The sequence below is a fragment of the Anabrus simplex genome, chromosome 1, assembly GCF_040414725.1.
Source record: "Anabrus simplex isolate iqAnaSimp1 chromosome 1, ASM4041472v1, whole genome shotgun sequence".
NCBI classification, from domain to species: domain Eukaryota; kingdom Metazoa; phylum Arthropoda; class Insecta; order Orthoptera; family Tettigoniidae; genus Anabrus; species Anabrus simplex.
The window spans coordinates 647417298-647440365 of NC_090265.1; the positions used below are offsets into that span (position 1 = coordinate 647417298).

General features: G+C 40.1%; 1 protein-coding gene across 2 annotated transcripts in view; it reads left to right on the top strand.

Annotated features, from left to right (window-relative positions):
• Positions 1-23068, top strand: part of LOC136857264 (uncharacterized) — a 64340-nt gene that overhangs the window by 34030 nt on the left and 7242 nt on the right. The gene's annotated exons all lie outside the window — the stretch shown is intronic.

The following is a 23068-nucleotide window of genomic DNA, read 5'->3' on the forward strand; positions in this document are numbered from 1 at the left end:
GGCCCTGTGGTGTAGGGGTAGCATGCTTGCCTCTCGCTCGGAGGCCCCGGTTTTGATTCCTGGCCAGGTCAGGGACTTTTATCTCGACCTGAGGGCTGGTTCGAGGTCCACTCAACCTACGTGATTAGAATTGAGAAGCTCTCTGACGGTGAGATGGAGGCCCCGGTCTCGAAAGCCCAGAATAACGGCCGAGAGGATGCGTCGTGCTAACCACACGACCCCTCGTAATCTGCAGGCCTTCGGGCTGAGCAGCGGTCGCTGGGCAGGCCAAGGGCGTTAAGTGCCGTGGGGTTTGGTTTTTAGAAGTATGTTGTAGCCACAAAGACTACACACAAAATGCTGTCAGTTGTGTACACTGTTTTATTTACAAATTATATATACACACACACACACACACTAATAAACTACCATCTTGAAACAAAACACTACTATGAAGAAGCAGGAGAAGGCTGGAGACTGCAACACTTGCATATCAATCAACTACCAACGTACTAAATTCATATACTCAATTAGCAACTTGCACTCATAACTCTCACTAAAACAACTCTACTCAAACCTCAAGACTGTCTCTTTATATACATTGCCTGACCAGACTTCTAGAAGAATATGACGCAGCATGTTTTCTCGTAATTTCAAGAGTCTCCAGTAACCTATTTACAATGAATGGAATTTTCTGTAACTCTCTAGTTCCTAAGATACGTTGTTCTGGACTATTACCATGAGTTGCACAACATTGCATTGGATTTATACATCATATATACAGGTAATAATAAATTATATACTATAAAATACGTGTCCTTACATTAAATAAACTCATATTAATATACATACAGCAGATAATTCATGACATAACCTCACAAATATTACACAATTACACAGTTGAAAAAATTAGGGAAACATGTTTTTGAACGTATGCCATGATCCACAAAACAATACCTCACACCCAGGTATGTTACCAACTAAACCTTTACTCTTTGCCATTGAAGTATACAAAAGAACATCTGTGGATTCGTGTTTGTTTTCAGAACACAAACTGAAATGTCCAAATAGGGGCAAAAACAAAGTGATAACAGTCCCCCAGGGTGGATTTTTATTGCAGTTGAAGAGCTTCAGTTTGGTGTATCTCCTCGACAAGCATTTTTCACAACTTGGTACCTACGTCGCATGCTCCGTATAAGTCGACGGAGGTCACATTGCGGTATCAGGTCCCGTTCTTCAATGAGAGCCTGTTTGAGATCTTGGAGATTCTGTGGTGGAACAGGTCGCCCGTGAACACTTCTGTCAAGTCTATCCCACTCATGCTTGACAGGATTAAGGTCAGGACTCACTGCTGGCCATTCCATCTCTTGAATGTCCAGTTCTCGCAAGACTGCTCTGGTGATATGTGCTACATGAGCCCTGGCATTGTCGTGCATGAATACGAATTCAGGGCCCAGACCGTATGCAAGCAACCAACACATGCTGTAGCAGAATCTGCTCGATGTGCCCCACCCTAGCAAGATTGCCACGAACGATGACAAGATCCGTACGGCAATCAATACTGATGCCACCCCACACTATCACAGAACCTTGTCCGAATCGGTAGGTTTCCTACACAACATTTGGCATATACTGCTCACCACTGTGTCTCCATACACGTTGATGTCCCTCACGCTGTGTCAGGGGAAATCTGGACTCGCCTGTGAACAACACAGGTCTCCATTGTCAAAGTTGCCAGTTGACATGGGTACAGACAAACAGAAGGCGAGCTGCGCGATGTTGCTGCATTGAACGGGCCACTTGAACAGGCCGTCTGGGTCATAAGAACACTTCTCTTAACCAGTTCCTTACTGTCTGGTCAGACACTGTGACTCCAGTGACCCTCCTGAGGTCTTGTTGCATTTCTCTGGCAGTTGCTGAACGACGCCGCAACGCACAGATGGTCAGATATCGGTCATCCTGTGGGGTTGTCATGCGTCCACGACCTTGTCCAACCCTCCTTGTGAACGGGCCTGTCTCATTGTAGCGATTCCACGAGTGTTGAATAACTGGCGGAGAGACATTGAGATCCATCGCAACACGACGAAAAGGCCATCCTTCCTGGATCAAAGTGACGGCCCTTGCGACTTGAACCTTATTAAGACGTCTCATAGGATGTGCTGGTTTGCGTACAACATGCTTAAATGACCGCAGTAGTCTGTGTACCTCACAACGACACACGGAGGCACCGCTATTCACTTTATTTTGAGGGGTCACCTGACAGTTTAATTCATGGCTACGCCTACAGATGGAGTATTAACTTCGATTTGACATACCCTGAGTAACTAAGATCTCAAGTTATGCTGTACCACCAATGGAACCCCATCTACCAAATTAACTTTCACATACCGAACATTACAAAACATGTACCTCTACTTTTTTTGAACTGTGCAATAAGACCACGATTTATACCAAATGAAGTCCGGACATAACTATATTAATCTGGACTGGAAAGGCACTGTAGGCATCGCGACCTAATACCGTCAGGGTGGGAATGAAACAAGGGTTGACCAAGGTAGGTTGGATAGGATAGATTAAAGTGAGAAGCTTGACACAAGTAATTGGGGGCAATGCCAGGACTCAGCTAACGGCCTTAGGGTCGTCAACCCACTCTCCCAAATTCATACGCCCTGGGGCCCTTTTAGTCGCCTCTTACGACAGGCATTGGATATGGGGTTGCCAGATTTCCAGATGGCAAATAAGGAACACTTCCATTTCCTTGCCATATAGCGCTAATAATAATAATAATAAAAATAATAATACTCATCAAGCTTGATATTTCCATAATTTACCCATGGGTTAGAGAATATTGTTTCCAAGTTATACTAGTCCATTACACTTGCATCAAGTATTCAGTGTGCAGGGTGTTAAGACATTTGGACATACGGATAACGTTGAGGTTGAGGAAGTGACTGATACTGGCATAGTGCTGAAACATAACTATTGTAATAAAAATCTTTTCTAGTTTTCAACTTTTGCATTTTTTTGTAAAGTAGCAGGAATTGATAAGATTTCTGGTGGGGAGGTATAATAAGGGCAATGGGTTGGGATGTAGTACAGTATCTGAAGTACTTATTTAATTACTTTCTTCATGAAGGAGTTACACAACACAAAATGAATGGAGGGTTGCTATAGCAGTGGTGGTAGTAGTAGTGGAGGTGACTATTGTTTTTCTAATAATAATAATAATAATAATAATAATAATAATAATAATAATAAATGTTATTTGCTTTACGTCTCACTAACTACTCGTACAGTTTTCGGAGATGCCGAGGTGCCGGAATTTAGTTCCGCAGGAGTTCTTTTACATGCCAGTAAATCTACCGACACGAGGCTGACGTATTTGAGCACCTTCAAATACCACTGGACTGAGCCAGGATCAAACCCGCCAAGTTGGGGTCAGAAGGCCAGCGCCTTAACCGTCTGAGCCACTCAGCCCGGCGACTATTGTTTTAAGCACCATCCTCTGTTAACACCAATCAGGGGAAAAAGTGGAAGCTATCAGCCAGTTAAAGACAAGAGCCACAAAGGGCATTGAATGCAAAGTCCAGATACTTCTTCAAACAGCATTTTATACTTTTAATGTGCAATTTTAGAGTATTCACTAAACAAGGGCATATTTTAACCATCATTGTGAAAAATCATGTGATACTATTCTATAATATTTTATTTGTCATTGTTCAGTACAACATTATTTTATCTATCAACATTTCATCACTCCACCATTTTATATGTACATTATCGCATCACCTACACAGTTTACTCTTTTAATTTTTATTTCCACAATGTAATTTTGTTTTAGGACATCGGCAAATCCATAAGTGTATCTTAGTTAGGCTGATGATGAGCCACATAGGGTCAAAACTAGTCCCTTGATAGCATATTGTAATGTATTTATAGACATTGCAATTTTTGTACAGTATTGTGTAGGTGGAATAAACTTTGTAAATTATATATAATCTTAATTCAATACGGAACCAATAATGAAATTTATAACCTTGAATAATAAAGACGTTTCCAGTAAATGGGCATCTGTCGTCAATCGACCCTCCATAATCTGCGTCTCCTTATTCTGCTATTGATCCCTTTCCAAAGCTGTAACTGATCCCAGTAACTTGACATCTCTTGACACTTTGATCTTACCATTGCTCAAAATCCAGACCCAATATCCCTTTGTTTCCGTGCTGTATCCCACAAAGATTCCTTACCTGGAGCAAGGTTCGAGCGTACCTCTTCCTGGTTTCCTGTCCATGACTAACACTTTGGACCAAAACAGTTTGAAGTCATTCACATCGGGTGGCTTAACATGCCAAGCTCGTATGGCATCTTCCCCTTCAACTTTTTCTTGGGACACCTTTTTATGATGAAGTTTGTGATGTTAATTGCCTCTCCCCCGCAAAGTGTTGATGGCAACTCTGATTGTATTAGCAAACATTTGCCTTCTTCCCAAGTGTTCAATTGTGTCTCTTGGTGACCCATTCTGTTCAGGATTGTAGGGAGCTATTAGTAGTCAGGATATCCAATGTTTCTCACATAGTTTGTCAAAATCTAGTTTCTCAGATTCTAATCTATTACATGATTGAAGACTCTCGATTTTCTTTCCATGTTCTGTGTACATATTAGATATGAAAATGTAAAACCTTTTAAGTACCCAATTTTTCTGTTTAATGAGCTTTATCTCGCACCATCTTGGAGGAGTCTTCAATGAATATGCAAAAATTTATTTTTATAGCGTGTGAGGGAATGAGTGTTGGGCCAAAAACGTCCAAAGGCACTAGGTCGCCCATGGCCGAATTTCTCTCAGATGCTTTCGGGAACAGCGGTCGGCCCATCTTCCCCTGTGAGCAGACTGTGCAATCAAATTCCTCCTTGACATTTTCTATTGTTATCCCTTGCAGATTCCCCTTCCATTCACCTTTGGGGAGGTCATATATATTGAAATGTTCTAGCAGGATATGCCAATATTCTAGAGGTTTCATCTTTGGAATTTTCCCTACCTTGCCACCCTCAATGATGTTCTTGCACTTCGCACTGCATTGTCCTTGAAGATACTACTATACGTTCTTACAAGTCGCAGTCAGTAGTATGTGCCCATTGCTGTCCACAACTTTGGCTTTCATTTTCTTGATTTTGACGTAATAACCTTTATCTGTGGTTTTACTCACTGATAATGAATATTCGTGCGACTCAGCCACATGCAGATACTTTGGAAACCAATCGCTTGACCTCATCATTTACCTTTGTGACAGTTAAAACAGAACCTTTCCCCTCAATATATCAACAAGTGCACAGCTGGCCAGGTACAGTTTCCCAAGTCCCTCATCATTGAGTTTCGCGAAAGCGTTAATGTCCTTTTCTTTTGAGATGTGCAGCCATTGTCAATACACCAGGTATCACAATCTGCGTCGTTTCTAGTTTGAAGTGCCTGAGTCGACATCATATCTGTCAGAATGTACAAACACACGTGGTCAGCACTATTGGCAGATTGTTCACCTGTTTTCTTCAGTGCTCTGCAGTCTCTTTTATGGTGACCTGTTTTTCTGCAGTTGAAGCACTTCATCTGCTTGTTCTTTTTGTTCTTGTCATTCTTCTCCTTTTATTTTTTGCCATGACCTTAACCACCTTGATGATTATTTTTAAATGTGAGGAACTTCATCTTATTTGCCCGTATTGAACTGAGATCACAATTTAAATAAAAATCTTTAAGGTTCCATCTTGTTCAATACAAATACACTGTTGCTAGATGGTTTTTACAACATATATTTTATTGCAGAACTAGTTCCGGCGCTCATTTAGGCACCATCATCAGCTGCATAATAAGTAGAGAAACTTGGAGATATAAGAATATAAAACAACATATTGGTATAATTAACTCCTTAATATCTATCTAACGGTAAGTTTAACTCTTACAGTGCCAAGGTGCCGATGCATCGGCACTTACATTCTGTACGAAAAATGCCAGGATGCCGATTCGATCGGCACCCTCGTATAAGTGGTGTAGTTATGCAGTAAGGCGCTATATTGCGCCACAAATCAAGTAGGTAGAATGTTTGTAATTGTAATTCCTTCTTATGTCATTAGATGGCACTGACATATCTTCATTTTTGCTAGTTTACTCGTCGATTTTGAGTGTATGATCTGTGAGCGCTTGACATCTATGATCCAATATGGCAGCCTCCTTGTTTGTTTATGTCCGCTTGTTGTGACTTGTTTTCAATAATTTTACGTTCTAATTGACGCATTTGAGTTACTTATCGTAATATATTAACGTTATTATTATTTCTACTGTATTTATAGTTACTTAGCAATTTATTTAGGTCGTAGTAAAGTTGTAAATAGTATATTTATGACAACAAGGCATGTCGTCACGTAGGCCTAATTCGGGAGAAGAAATTGAGGAACTTTTGGGGTGGTTTGAAGATGTAAGCGACTCTAATTTTATCGAAAGTGATGAATGTGATGTTTTTGGGGTCTTCAGATAGCGCACCAGGGATGATGAAGCCGTGCCATTGGCTAATGGGCTTACAACATTTCGTGCAACATCAAAGAGTTATAGTAACAGTGCTAATGAAAATGTCAGTGGCAGTGAATTAGATGGTTATTGGACTGAATGCATATTCCCTGAAAGTAATATTGTCCATCCCTACCATTTTTATCAAATCCCAGGGCCAAAACATGTAGGTCTACCTCATCCTGATGCTCCACCCATAGAATATTTCAATCTGTTCTTTACACTTTCATTCCTGCCACTATTAGTTGATTTTGTATGTTATTCTTATCTTCTGAACTGTTCTGTTGTAACAAATACTGGTATTAGACACAGTTCTCTCAAATGATTACTATTACTCTCCCAAAATTCATAAAATATCCAATCGTTGACAGGTTACACTGTTGGTGTCCTTCTCTCCACATGTTCAATGCTTTTGGAAATTAGTTTATAAATTGGAAAATAGACCTACATTAACAATATAAATTGGTATATATCATCCCCGATAAGAGTTAAGATGAAATATCTTCACATTGTCACTTTGGATTTAGTGTAAAATGTGCTAATTAATTTCAAATTATGTTTTTCCTTTCTTTAAATAAAAAATAATGTTATTTTTGTGCACAATATTCCACAAAATTTTGTTTTTTGAAATGCAATTCACATGTTTATATTCCTTGGAATATATCAAGCTCACATACCTAATTTTACCTCCATATCTTTTAAAATGAGACGTAAATAACAAATTTTATACAGTAATGGAAAATCCATTGAAACATGCTTGGCATTCTATGCATATGACGCCCTATTATGGGTCGGCATCCAAAGGGTTAAAACTCTAATTTACAAAAAAGATAACCCTTGTGAGTCAAAAATGTAAAATCTCATATTCTGTGATGGCTATTATTCTATACACTTGTAAAAATCAAGTTCAACTGCATTCTTAAAGTCGTGAAATTAGAGCTGAATCAAATCCTATATCTAATGGTTGGAACTGTGATTATTTGCCCTGATGTTGTTAAGTGGGCATAGCCTCTCAGTTCAATACAACCCTGTAAGCGTATGTTCAGCAATATGTATATAGGCTGCTAGGTGTATATGGAAGAAAAAGCAAGTATCTGTTGATTGGTGTAAAGGTGTAATAATACTCCGTGGCTAAATGGTTAGCGTGCTGGCCTTTGGTCACAGGGGACCCAGGTTCGATTCCCGGCAGCGTCGGGAATTTTAACCATCATTGGTTAATTTCCCTTGCACGGGGGCTGGGTGTATGTGTTGTCTTCATCATCATTTCATCCTCATCACGACGCGCAGGTCACCTACGGGAGTCAAATCAAAAGACCTGCACCTGGCGAGTCGAATCTGTTCTGGGATCTCCCGGCACTAAAAGCCATACGCCATTTCATTTCAATACCAGTACCATATTTGCTTGCATGTAACTTGCGCTTTCTTGACAAAAATAAGTGTGAACATTTTCGGTGCATGATATTTGCGGGGATTTTTGTGCAAAAGATTGTATTCCCAAAAAGGAAAAAAACATAAAATTGGCTTTAGGCTATTGAAACGAGACCACTGGCATACTTACCCTATTCATTGTCACTGCCTTCTGTCTCTGAGCTATTCTCGCGTACATCATTCTGGTCACCATTCCATACTGCATCATCCTGACTTCCGTCCAATGCATTTGTGATGCCCGTCTTCAAGAAACTCGTAACAATAACGTCTGTCGACACCATAACCCATGCCCGCATAACCCAATCACACATATGAGTTCAACTCACGGCCTCTTTATTTTGCCTGCTGGCGTTATCTCATGCTCCCCTCCTGCCATCCATTCGGTGTACAATTTACGTATGTTGTCCTTAAAGGACTTGTTGGCGGAAACATCTAAGGGCTGTAGAAAATGTGTGAGTCCACCAATAATTAAGAGATCAATTTTCAATTCCTGAAGGTGTTTCTTCGTGTCTTCCACCAAGTGTCCGCGGAAACTGTCCTATACTAGCATTGCTGGGCGTCGAAGCAGTACCCCTGGCCGTGCTCCCCACACTGTACGGACCCAGTCCTGGACAAGAGGTGTAGCCATCCATCCTTTCTCTTGAACCCATACATGGAGGCCTTTAGGAAACTTCGCTTTAAACACTGTTTTTCTTGAAAAAAAATGTACGGTGGGAATTTTCACATGTCTGCAGTTATTGCTAGGATAACAGTGCAACGCTGTTTTTCACACCCACTTGTACGTACAAGCATGCTAGATTCTCCCTTCTTGTTGATGGTGGTGTTGCATGGCATGTCAAAGTTTATCAGAGTTTTGATCTGCATTGTCACTTTGAGATAAGAGGTAATTGTTATTCTTCCGCATTGTTATCTCATGGTGATGAAAATCTAAGATTTTGTCACTGAAATCGCTTGGCATTCTCTGGCAGAGAGATGTTCGCCTTCGCAGATACAATCCCTTTCGTGTCATGAATCTGCGGATCCAACCCTGGCTCACTTTGAGATCCGAACAGCTGATTCCTCCTTTAATCGCTAGTTCGCGCACTTTGAAATGTAGCATCTCGTGCGAGATACTAAACCCATCATTTTGCAACTCTGTAACTTAACGAAGCAACTCGTCTTCCAGCTCAGGAAACTTACCAATTTTCAGCCCTCTGAATGCCTTAAGTTTTCAGTTGGTGGTTTCTAACGCAGCTTTCTGTTTATGCCAGTAGCGAATATTAAACTCAGTCACACTGAATTCTCGACCGGCAGCTCTGTTACTTTGTTCTTCAGCATATGTTATCACTTTGAGTTTAAACCCAGCCATATAACTACCACGCTTCTCCATGACTTAAATATCGACCTACACAAGAAAACTTAACTAAGAAACAAGAATGAAAAGTGAAGACTGAATACTGGTACTTGTCTACAATACAACAGATGGACGATACCTAATGCTGTGATCACTTGACTGCCTGGACAGGGAAACACTCCCAGTTCATGCAATCAGCTCTGCCGGACAGGTAGCGATAAGCATATTGACAAAGATGGAAGAGTGAGAGAGATGACAGAGTGTGACTGACTGGCTAGGAATGCAGCCTTGGGGCGGGGGTTTGCGAGTTAGGTATTTTTGTTATAGCGGCTAGCCTCAACTGTTCTGCAGGTAGAAAGAAATGCAGCTTCTTCTTGTAATGTCACGTACAAAGTACCGTGACAGCAATTGGTACAGTCCCGGTATTTAATGTAGGCACGTCTACGGAATACCCAAACTTTATGTTGTTTATGTACGGTATGCATTTGTGACGTCAGAAATTAATGCGAGTTATATGCAAGCAAATACAATATTTAAGAAAGGTAATAGGAAATGATGTGACAATTATCAAGGAATTACGCTGTTGTCACAAGTAGCTAAATTATTGGAGAGAATAAAAGAAAGGAGGATGAGAGGAAGGATGTGAAGAAATTTAGAACAACAATAGGATGGCTTTTGACAGGGCAGGTCAATGATAGATCCTATATTTACCATCAGTATATTGGTGGAAAAACAGTAGGAATATGGAAAATATCTGGTAATGGTATTTCTTGATCCAGTGAAAGCAAACTCTACTGTTAATAGAGGAAAGGTGTGGGAAACCCTGGAAAGCAATCAAGGGAATTAGTGAAAGCAATGTATAAAAACTGTTTGAGTTGTGTCCAGATTGTTTTAGAAATCAAATTGGACTAAGACAGAGAAGTGTATTTATATACTTAGTGTATTTATTTTCACTTACAGTATATTAATAATGGTTATGAATGAAATTCTAAAGGAAACAAAGGTAACATATACCAGGAATACGAGTATATTGTTGACTGCAGATAACATAGTGATCCGGGGAGTTAGCAGTACGGAAATGTAAATCCAACTAGAGTATTTAAATGACAGTAATGAGAAATATAGTATGAAAATCAGTGTGGAGAAAGCTAAACTGTGGGGATGACAAGAGGAGAAACAGAAGGAAAAGGAATCGTTAGTATCAGGGGACAAAACCTTGAGGTTGTTGAATGCTTCAAATATTTGGGAAGTGATATAATGCAAGATTGGATAAGGAGATCAGCAGAAGGGTACAAGTGGGGAATATGTTTTATCAGAATGTAAGGAACTTCATGTGGTGCAGAGAAGTTCCTATGAAATTAAAGAGATAATGTATGTAATCAGAAGAATTCTGGGTGGGAAGGAAAACAGATAACGTTTGGGTGTAGATTTTGGCCATCCCTGAGAATGGAGGAGAAGCAAATGAGGCAACGTCACATGTGTTCATCTTCCAGGAGGTGTGGCTTGTGACATTACGCATTCTGGGGTCACCCCCAACTCCATTTTCTCGGGAACTAATTAAGATGTTCCTGGCTATACTGGCTTTTTCTAATCAAAGAAAACAATAAATACATATATACATCATCATCATCATAGACACCGCTCTGTGGCTCAGGTGGCAGCGCGCCAGCCTCTCACTGCTTGGTTCCGTGGTTCAAATAGCTGTCACTCCATGTGAGATTTGTGCTGAACAAAGCAGAGGCAGGACAGGTTTTTCTCCGGGTACTCCGGTTTTTCCCGTCATGTTTCATTCCAGCAACACTCTCCAATATCATAGTGCGACAGGCTTCGGCAGCCGGCACAATTCCTATCCTTGCTGCTAGATGGGGGCTTCATTCATTCCATTCCTGATCCGGTCGAGTGACTGGAAACAGGCTGTGGATTTTCGTCATTATAGACCGTTACGCCTTTCCGCGCTCACTTTGCAACCCTCTGTGAATTTACTATACGTCGCCACAGTCCTCTATTTGCAACTAGTATTGTGGCCTCATTTAATTCTATACCTCTTATCTTTAAATCATTAGAAACTGAGTCTAACTATCGTTGTCTTGGTCTCCCTCTACTTCTCTTACCCTCCATAACAGAGTCCATTATTCTCCTAGGTAACCTATCCTCCTCCATTTGCCTCACATGGTCCCACCACCAAAGTCTGTTTATGTGTACAGCTTCATCCATTGGGTTCATTCCTAACTTAGCCTTTATCTCCTCATTCCGAGTACCCTCCTGCCATTGTTCCCACCTGTTTTGCCAGCAATCATTCTTGCTACTTTCATGTGAGTAACTTATCAATAAGATGTCTTGATTCAACCCAGATTTTGCTCCCGTAAAGCAAAGTTGATTTGAAAACAGACTGATGTAAAGATAGTTTCATTTGGGAGCTGACTTCTTTCTTACGAATACTGTTGACCGCAACTGCAAGATCACTGCATTAGCTTTACTGCACCTTGATTCAATCTCACTTACTATATTACCATCCTGGGAGAACAAACATCCTAAATACCTGTTCCAGCTTTGTATCACCAATCTGACATTCAGTTCTCCTGGATTTCTTACCTACTGACATCAGTTTAGTCTTCAAAAAGCTAATTTTCATACGATACTCAGTGCACCTATTTTGAAGTTCCAAGATATTAGACTGCAGGCTTTCAGCATAATCTGCCATTAAGACCAAGTCGTCAGCATAGACCAGACTGCTTACTACATTTCCACCTACCTGTCACTTTTTGCCTTTCAACAAATGATCCATGTAAACTACGAAAAACAAATGTGAAAGATTACGGCCTTGTCTAACCCGTGTAAGTACCCTGAACCAAGAACTCATTCTACCATCAATTCTCACTGCAGCCCAATTGTTAACAAAAATGCCTTTGATTGATTTTAATGATCTACCCTTAATCCCATAGTCCCCGAGTATGGCAAACATCTTTTCCCTCGGTACCCTGTCATATGCTTTCTTTAGATCTACGAATCATAAACAGAACTGTCTATTCCTCTCCTAGCATTTTTTAGTTACCTGGCGCATAGTGAAAATCTGATCCTCACAGCCCCTCTGTTGTCTGAAACCACGCTGGTTTTCATCCAACTTCCTCTCAACCACTGATCGCACCCTCCCTTCCAAGATGCCAGTGAATACTTTGCCTGGTATACTAATCAATGAGATACGGTACCTCAATATTTGTTGCAATCCTTCCTGTTTCCTTGCTTATGGATAGATGCAGTTACTGCTTTTGTCCATTCTGAAGGTACCTTACCAACACTCCATGCTAATCTTATTACTCTATGAAGCCATTTCATCCCTGCCTTCCCACTATACTTTATCATTTCATGTCTAATTACATCCATTCCTGCTGCTTTATGACAATGGAGTTTATTTATCACTTTTCCTTTTTTCACCAACATCATTTTCATCCCCCCATGAGCTGGGTTGTTCGCGACACCACCAGGAAGATTTCCTTTCACGTTTAGAAGATTTTCAAATTTTCCCTCCATCTGTCCAGTGATTCCCTGAGATCTATTATGAGTTCACCTGAATTATCCAAAACATTGTTCATTTCTTTTTTCCCTCCCTTCCTAAGATTCTTTCTTACTGTCCAGAAAGGTGTCTTTGCTGCTTGACCTAGTCTTTCCAGGTTATTACCAAAGTCTTCCCACGACTTCTGTTTGGATTCAACAACAATTGGTTTTGCTCTGTTTCTTTCATGTCTGCATCAGCCCTTGTTTGGAGCCATTTCTGATAAGCCTTCTTTTTACATTTACAGGCTGCTCTCACTTCATTATTCCACCAAGATTTTTGCTTTTTCCCACCTCTACACACAGTCACGCAGTTGTTCCTAGGCATTCCCTTGCTTTTTCTACTACAGTATCCCTGGATGCCATCCATTCTCCTTCTGCATCCTGAACCTGCTTACTGTCCACTGTTTGGAATTTCTCACTAATCATATCCATATACTTCTGTCTAATTTCCTCATCCTGGAGATTTTCTACCATTATTAGTTTGCAGACAGATTTCACTTTCTCTATCCTAGGCCTAGAGATGCTAAATTCAATACAGATCAGATATTGGTCTGTATCATCAAAAATTCCCTGGAAAACCCGTACAACCCTAACAGATTTCCTGAATTTGAAGTCGGTTAAGATACAGTCTATTATGGATCTGGTACCCCTACTCTCCCATGTGTAGCAATGAATAGCCATATGCTTGAAGAATGTATTCATAACTGCTAAACCCGTACTAGCACAGAACTCCTGGAAACTCTTCCCATTTCCATTAGCTTCCATATCTTCCCCACATTTACCAATCACCCTTTCATATCCTTCAGTTCTATTTCCAACTCACGCATCAAAATCACCCATTAGCACTATCCTGTCTTTGCTGTTGACCCTGACTACGATGTCACTCAATGCTTCATAAAACTTGTAAACTTCATTCTCATCTCCACACTCACATGGTGAATACACTGAGACAATTCTTGTCCATATTCCTACAACTGTTAAATCTACCCAGATCATTCACTCATTTATGTGCCTAACAGGAACTATACCAAGCTCGATAGCTGCAGTCGCTTAAATGCGGCCAGTATCCAGTAATCGGGAGATAGTGGGTTTGAGCCCCACTGTCGGCAGCCCTGAAGATGGTTTTCCATCGTTTCCCATTTTAACACCAGGCAAATGCTGGGGCTTCCTTCCAATTCCTAGGCCTTTCCTATCCCATTGTCGCCATAAGACCTATCTGTGTCGGTGTGACATAAAGCAAATAGCAAAAAAAAGACAGAAACTCTATTGCGTGCCGTAGCATTCCTGATGAAAAGCCCTATCCCACACTCTGTCCTTCCCTTTTTAACACCCGTCAAGTACACTTTATAATCTCCTATCTCTTCCTCGTTATCTCCCCTTACCCGAATATAATTTACTCCTAGCACATCCAGATGCATCCTCTTTGCTGACTCAGGCAGTTCTACTTTCTTTCTTCTATAAGCCCCATTAATATTGATAGCTCCCCATCGAATTCCATTTCGTTCGCCAAGTAGCTTCCAAGGAGTCCTTCGCCTGTCAAATGGGAGTGGAACTCCGTTATTCCCATAGGTACAAGGCTTGCTAACAAGGTTCTGAGCTCAGTAAATTCATGAAACAGGATGCTACGCTACTTTCACTTTGTTGAAGTGAGGATCTCTCCTCTAAGGGGTTAAAGACCACCGGTGGATTGTATAGTCATAGCCGCCTGGGCACAAGGAGCTCCATGACTCTGAATATGTCCAAGATGCCCATTCCCATTCTTTAGCAACTGGTATCCTGACTCTCAGGACAACTTACTAGACCACTCAGCTGTTGCCCATGGTTTACGAACTAGGACATGACTGTGGTAACCCACACCATGAACGTCTGTAATTTATTTGTGAGGAAATGTGCATGATGAAATGCTGCCTCAGTATGTATGTCATTTAAGTGTTTGATCAGCGCTCACACTGACTAATCAATTACTAAGGAGGAGTGGTGGAAGGAGAGGTAATGGTGGAGAAGTACCATCAACACCCTGACCTGGCAGGAGCTGAACAAGTGGAAATGAATGGTTGACTGTAGAGAAACAAAGGAAGTGTTAAAAATGAACTTCAGTCTGAACAGTACTGCGCCCTTCCCGCGTCCAGGATGAGTCACGTAAAAGAACTCCCGACTGGTCTCTCAGGGTTCTTGAATGTATAGTTGTTCTACGTGGGATCAGGAAGAGAACCGATACACCAAGTAATATTTCATCTCCCAGTAGACTTGATGGACGTCTCCATCAGACGTATCCATGGATCATATGATTACCCGAAAATTTATCGCCTTAACTCTTAAGGTACCTTACACTACTGTAAAAAGCTATAAATAAGATCTCAAGTTAATTTTAACTACTATTATTTATTAAGAAAAGAATCTTGGAGAAAAATGAAATAATGATAATAAAATTCAAAATCAATTAATTAATTTACATCTGGTGGGTTGAAAATATTTGTTAATGATCACATTCTTCATTTCATCTTATTATCATCATTGAAATGTGCAGAAAATTCTTCATATTTACAACCTTCATAAAATAAAAATGTTAATAAATGCAAGTTCATCATGGGAAATATTGTGGTTACATAACGGTATTACATTCTTCATAGCTAACATTCATTATTCTAACTTGTTCATAGGACACTTTGCTAAAATAATGTTTACTAACTTTTAGGTTGGATTAATTCATGGTATTTTTAATACATCTCAACATAAGTCTCCAGAAAAGTGATAAATTTCCTGTTTCAGCAAGACTTTGCTTTAAATCAATTAAAATTATCAATCATTTAAAATCATATCTTAAATAACTTTCCTATATACACTAAAGTAATTATTAAGTAATCATTAAGTCTAGCATGGTATTCACTACCTTAAATGAGTTTAAATATAACTATGTGTTCTCGCGAGAATCAATTAAAATATTCAGGAAACATTAATTCTTATGTACAGTAGCAATAAATCCTTCATGTTAATCTAAGTATGCCATCATCAAGTTAAAAGAATGCAACTTTTCAGAAGATGTTCTACGTTAACAAGTCCAAGTGTAATGAATACTCGTTCTTATAGGGATATCTTTTGATGACCAATTCCTAGCATAATATTCCACGAAGGTTAAAATACATCACAATTATATATGGATTCTTGACAAAATACTATGTCACTCAATCATCAGCACATATGACCCTAGTTTGCGTCAATCCTGTCATTTCTCACTTCTAATACTCCATTTCTTTCATTTTGTCGTAGCACGTACTTCCATTCAATTCATCTTTTATTTCTTTCATATAACAACTCTGTATCTCCTTCATTATTCATTTCAACTAGTATCTCTTCTTGTTATTCTGAACTCTTCACATAATAACATCTATAGATGCACACGTAGTCTTATTCTCATGTATTCCCAACATCTGATCAACATCATCTTAAATTATAACAACATTCATTCTGTCTGCTAATATTTTCATATCTCATGACATTCTACCTTATAATAGCAACGTATCACCTACTTGTATTATATAAATATATCACCTATGTGCATACCAACCTATCACTTGAAATCTGTACAACATGTTCCTATAAGAACTTAATATCTGCTATGGCATAACATTTGGATAATGCATTACTCTGACCACATATTCCCTTTTATATCAATATATACAGACATCACTTTTGAGAATCTTAACATAAAACAGGTTGTTTTGAAGATTATAACGACACAGTCTCAACACTTTGACTACAAATGATCTACTCAAAATAACATCTCAGAGGTGCCAACTATTACGGATTGTCCGTAATAATTATGGATTTCGCCTCACGATTACAGAATTACAGTCAAAGGGGAAATTATTACGGAAAAGCAGACATCACGAAAAAATAATTTTGAACGGTAAAAATAAAAGGAAAAATTTTCAATACTTTCGAGTCTTTCTCCTAAATCGTCCTCGTTTCAATGCTTGTGAGTTGGCAACGATACTTATTCGATCGTGACTTCCTTTGCTACCCACAAGCGCTGTAAAATTCATTGTGAATGAAGTATCTTAGGCGCTGCCCTTCTCCACTATAAATCCTTCAGTAATGTCGTATTTGCTGCGTTAAGTGTACCTGGAAAGAAGTAAGGCGTACATTAAGCACATTAGCACTGGAATCGCTTATGGTTCAGAGGACGAAAATGCCATCACAGTGGGAAGGATGCTTCAAGAAAAATTACACTGAAAAGCAGCTGCTGCGTGAGAAACAAGCTACAATTAATGTTTTATCACAGAACTGACAGGTTGTGTGCAAATGTTATTGTGTAATATGGTATACTTTCGAATAGATTGCTAGAAGGAAGGGCAAAGGGGGTGTCATTATCGACAAGGAAGGAGCATGCTTTGGACTTGACTCAAAATTCTTCTCGGGGGCGGAGGGCAATTACTGATAATCCACTTCAAAGGTTGGCACCTCTGACATCTACCAAACTGCTTATTTTTTATTTAAGAAACTTCTCTTTTTCCTTCCCTTTTGGAATGATTTATGTTTTGTTCATTCTCCGCTGCTGGGGTCAATAGTCGTGCTGCGTGGCTGGGTATGCAGACGTCATCTGTGGTGTTGGTCCCTCGCAATTCAGCTCAGGTTATTCCAGGTAGTTTGTTGCCCAGCTTCTTATAGAGCCATCATCTTATCTTAATCAACATAACATATAACATACATGAGATGTATGTAGATTATAGCAAAGATTTCTAATAATTTAACCATTCTTTTTTTTTTTTTAACTTCTTTGCTTGATCTCTATTTCTTATCACACCTCCAAAATGTCTGCAATAATCTCAAATTGTATGTTGTATGGGTTTGTTTTATAAAATTGCCAGTGATGATATTGCGTTATTTCTGCTTATTCCTTCTCTGATTGATACAATTTTCTTGGTGTCTTTAGGCTGGCTGGTTTCCAAGTCTTGTTAAGCATCTAGCATGGAAGTAACGAGTTATGATTATATAATACTATATCTTGCGTTATATCAACGTATTGTCGTAGCTAATATGTGCTTATCAAATTCTCTTTTTCTTCTTTTCTTGATATTTTTTATATGATTAGTTCGCTTCTTATCTGCGACACGTCAGCTCGCTAAGCTTGTCAGCCATTTTGTCAGTTTTCTACAGTGTTGGCTCTTTTAACAATCCAAATCCCCTGTTTTTGTCTTTTTTCACTGCCATCATGATTATATACATTTCAAAATTGTGTTTATCTGAACTCCTGTGATATACTATGAAGTTATTCATTCTGCTTAATTTCGCTGTGGATAATCGTGTTTACTCTGGTTTGATTGAATTTTCACTTCTGGAATAGTGTAATGGCACAGTACCCTTTGGAGAAGCTGCCTCTGTGGATCCGTGGTAGAGTGTCGGCTTCCGAATCCCAAGATAGCGGGTTCAAACCCGGCAGAGGTAGTTGGATTTTTGAAGGGCGGAAAAAAGTCCATTCGACACTCCATGTCGTACGATGTCAGCATGTAAAAGATCTCTGGTGATACATTTGGTATTTACCTGACAAAATTAATTAAATGTCAGCCATAGACGCCCAAGAAAGATCCGGTTTACTTTGATGCCATCTAGCGGACCTAGAGTAAAACGGAACGTCGAAATTGACGAGCAGACAGCCAGATGGCGTCAAATCGAAATGTCTGCACACGGTAGCTGAGGCCACACGATTATTATTATTACCGTTTGGAGACGTCAGTTGGGAATCACTAACAGAGTTGGATCCCTCTGAAGGTTTTTCCTTTTTGTAAGTTTCTTCATTTGCCGGGCTGACTGACTCAGACGGTTAAGGCGCTGGCCTTCTAACCCCAACTTAGCAGGTTCGATCCTGGCTCAGTCCGGTGGTATTTGAAGATAAATACGACAGCCTCGTGTCGGTAGATTTACTGGCACGTAAAAGAACTCCTGCGAGACTAAATTCCGGCACATCGGTGTCTCCGAAGGCTGTAAAATTAGTTAGTGGGATGTAAAGCAAATAACATTATTGTATATATATATATATATAAATAATTCGCTGGGGCCATCAAGGACCACGTTAAGTCTTGTTGCATTTGACACTGAACTTGGCCTTTAGAGCCCAAATTTCCCTCATTCTTTGTGAGTGGGCCTGCTTACGCTCCTCTGTCCAAGAGGCACCGTGTCTTCTCTTCGGTTGCTCGTCTCGGTTTACCCCGTTCGTCAATATTTTCTTGCGGAAGAGATCTCTGTTAAGGGCGTCTTCAGCTGAGATATGTAGCAATTGCAGGTCTTCTTTGGTATTTCTAAACCAGGGAATTGTGGTTTTGGGGTTTGAATCAAAAAAGTGAAAGATTTCTTTAGTTAACTTCCTTCCGTCCATTCTTTTCAGATGACCGTAAAATCGTGCCCGTCTTTTTCTAATTGTGTCGGTAATTTTCTCTATTTTGCTGTAGACTTCCTTGTTAGATCTCTTTTGATGGATTCCATTTCTGTACTTTGATCCCAAGATTCCTCTCACAATTTTGCGTTCTCTTTTCTCCAGTTCTTCAAGGAGTCCTTTGTTGGCATTTAGAGACAGGGTTTCGGCTGCATATAGAACTACTGGCTTCAGAACTGTTTCATAGTGACGTATCTTGGTGTTTTGGGAAAGGCATTTTTTGTTGTAGATTGTGCGGGATGTTTGGTAGGCTATTTCCAGTTTGCGTACTCGCTCCTGAAGTTTTTCTTTGTCCAGTCCATTTTTCATGATGATCTCACCCAGGTATTTGAATTTGTCTACTCGGGTGATGTCCCCGTATTTTGTATGGAGTTTTGGTGGAGCCTCTTTGATGTTAGTCATTACTTCTGTTTTCTCAAACGATATCTGCAAACCAGTTTGTTCGGCAATTTCCTTTAAAATTTCAACTTGAGCTCTAGCGGTTTCTATGTCGTTTGAGAGAACAGCAATATCATCGGCAAATGCTAAGCAGTCTGTTGCGATCCCCTGATGATCTTTTCAAGAACACAGTTGAAGAGTATCGGGGATAGCCCATCACCTTGTCGGACTCCTGTTTTGATGTCAAAAAATTCAAGAGACATCCGTGGAACTTCACCTTTTTTTTTTTTTGTATCGGTCAGGGTGGCTCTAATTAATGCCAGCAATTTCAAATCAACTCCAAATTCATTTAAGATGTTTAGCAGGACTTCTTCTGAACCCTCCTTGGTATTCACCTATTTGATGTTCGACTTGTGCTTCCAAACGCTCCAGGATGGCAAGTGATAGAATTTTGTAAGTCACGGGTAGTTGTTGATGTTCTTCATGCTGCCGTTTTTGTGTAGTGGATGGATCAAAGCTATTTTCCAATCTTCGGGTAGGGTCTCCTTGTTCCAAATTTCTTCTGTTTTCTTTTGGAAGATATCAAGTGATTCCTCTGGGGCATATTTCCATAGTTCTGCTACTACTGAGTCTTCCACCGGCGCTTTGTTATTTTTGAGACGGGCAATGTGGCGCTTGATTTCATCTCTGTCGGGTGGTCTGGAATCTGGGTACTTGAGTAAGGGTTCCTTGGTCTCAATGGTGCTTTGCGGTTTAGAGCAATTAAGTAAATTCTTGAAGTAATCTGCCAGAATGCTGCAATTTTCTTCATTTGACGTCACCAGTGTGCCGTCCTTTCGCTCAAAGCATAGAGATGGTGGTTTATAGCCAGTGAGTTTGCGTTTGAAGGCTCTGTAGTACTCTCTGCTTTCATTCTTCCTAAAGTTTTGTTCTATCTTTTCAATGAGAGATTGTTCGTATTTACGTTTCTCAGTTCTGAACACCCTAGCTGCTTGGGCACGTTGGGTTTTGTAGGTTTCCCAATCATTTTCTGATTTCGTAGAGTAGTACTGTTTCCACGCATTGAGTCTTTCTTGGAGGACTGATTCGCAGGTACTATTCCACCAGGCATGCTTTTTGCTTCTCTTGATTTCTGCAACGTCTTTGGCGGCCTCAACAAGGAGACTTTTGGCGTTGTTAAAGTCACAGTCATTTGGTCTAGCCTTCTCCTGGAACTCCTCGACCCTTTGCCGAAGTTTATCATTGTCGAAGCGTGTGATCTGTTTGGTTGTCTTCCTTGTGTTTGCGGGAATTGGTTTGAATTTGATAAGAGACATAATGATCTGAGGCCACATTGATGCCTTTCTTTACCTTGACATTCATAATCTCAGGGCTGTTTCTCCTGGAGATTGCAACATGATCAATTTGGAACTCTCCGAGAGCTTGGACGGGAGAACGCCAAATCATTTGCTTTCTGGGTAGATTGCGAAAGTGGGTCGACATGACCTGCAGGTTGTGATTTTCGCAAATGGACACCAGTCTTTTGCCATTGGGATTGGATCTTTTGTGAGCAGGGTAATTTCCTATAACTTTCTTGTACTTATGTTCAGGACCTAGTTGGGCATTGAAGTCACCCAAAAGAAGCTTGACATGGTGTTTGGGGATTTTGTTTAATTTTTCATCCAGTAGGTCCCAGAAATTATCAACTTCGTCTGGATCAGACTTGTTCTTATCGTTTGTAGGAGCATGTGCGTTAACTAGGGCGTAGGTTTTGTTCGCGCATTTAATTGTGAGTATAGACAATCTGTCATTCAGAGGTTCGAAATTTGCAACCGATTTAAGGATCTTGGTTCTAACAGCAAACGCGGTTCCAAGCATCAGCGCTCCATTGAGGATTCCTTTTTGCGCTTTGCTCTTGAAAAATCGGTAGCCTTCGGATTCAAAAATCTCTTCATCTGGGTACCTTGTTTCCTGTAGGGCCATTATGGATATCTGATTTTCGCGAAGAGCTTTGGTGAGGGTTTTCAGCTTGCCAGTTTGTGTAAGTGAATTTATGTTGAAAGTTGCTAGAAAGGTATTAGATTTTGGCCTGAGTTTTTGACTCTTCAGGGTACACCGGGACGCTCCGACTCGTCTCTTGCATGATGTCGAGTCTCCCCCAGAATCCGAACGAGACTAGTGCGCCGTGGCGTTCACGACGAGGGATTTATCCGAAGATTTACCCCGTGGGGTATGTTTCTTGAAATGTTGTGCCATCATGCTTTTTGACTTGACTTTGCTTTGGACGGGTACCCATCCTTTTACAACTAGGGGTGTTAGCCCTAGAGGTTGCCTCAAGATGTTTTCTGGCTTCTGGTCATTTACCAGTCTTCGCCGTAACCCTGGCAAGGGACCAGTTTTTTTTTTTTTTTTTTTCACGGTGGTGTTTTATTTCCCTACTACCCTCTGACTCTGCTGGTGGCAGAGCCAGAGAGCTTCCCCAATTCCAACGGGACGCGCCCGATGGAGGTAACCGGTAAATCCCCACACGGGATAACATTATTATTATTATTATTATTATTATTATTATTATTATTATTATTATTATTATTATTATTAGTTTCTTCATTTAGATAACTGCCGATTGGAGGATTATATTCTTGATAAAATAATTTTTAAAATCTGTCTGGATTGTTCAGAAGTTAGTTGCTTATGAAATCGCCTTCCTATCACTACAGTTGCCAACACGTCGGGATTTATATTTGAAATGTGTGGTGTGATAATCAAGTGGATCACAGACTCTTCACCAAGGCAGCCGTGGTTTGAATAGCAGCAAATGCAGATGATATTTTCAAACGTCCATGTGACTTCCGAATGCACTATTCGGGTGAAGATAAAAATGGATTGCATGGAGTGGGAATACTGATTGGAAAACGACTGAAGAACAAAGTTATGAAGGTTGAATATATCAATGGAAGGATTATGATGATAAGACTGAAAGGGAAAAGAAAAGACTTAGTGATCATTCAAGTTTATATGCCGACCTGTAATCATTCTGATGAAGAGGTAGAAGAGTGTTATGAGAAGATAGATCAACTCATTGAAAAAGAGGAAAAGAATGCATGTATTGTTGTAATGGGTGATTGGAATGCGGTTGTTGGTGAAGGATCAGATGGTATGACCATTGGTAAATTTGGATTGGGAGACAGAAATGAGAGGGGAGAAAGGTTGATTGAATTTTGTAATGAAAATTGCATGGTGGTTGGAAACACTTTGTTTGACAACCACAAAAGGAGAAGGTATACTTGGATATCTCGATTAGATGACAAGAAATATCAAATTGATTATATAATGATACAACAATGGAGGGGGGGGAGGGGTATAAGAGCCAGACGGGTGGGATGGTACAGTCCCATCCCAAGGTGAAAGATGAAGCATGTCCGCTCACAGAATAACAAGT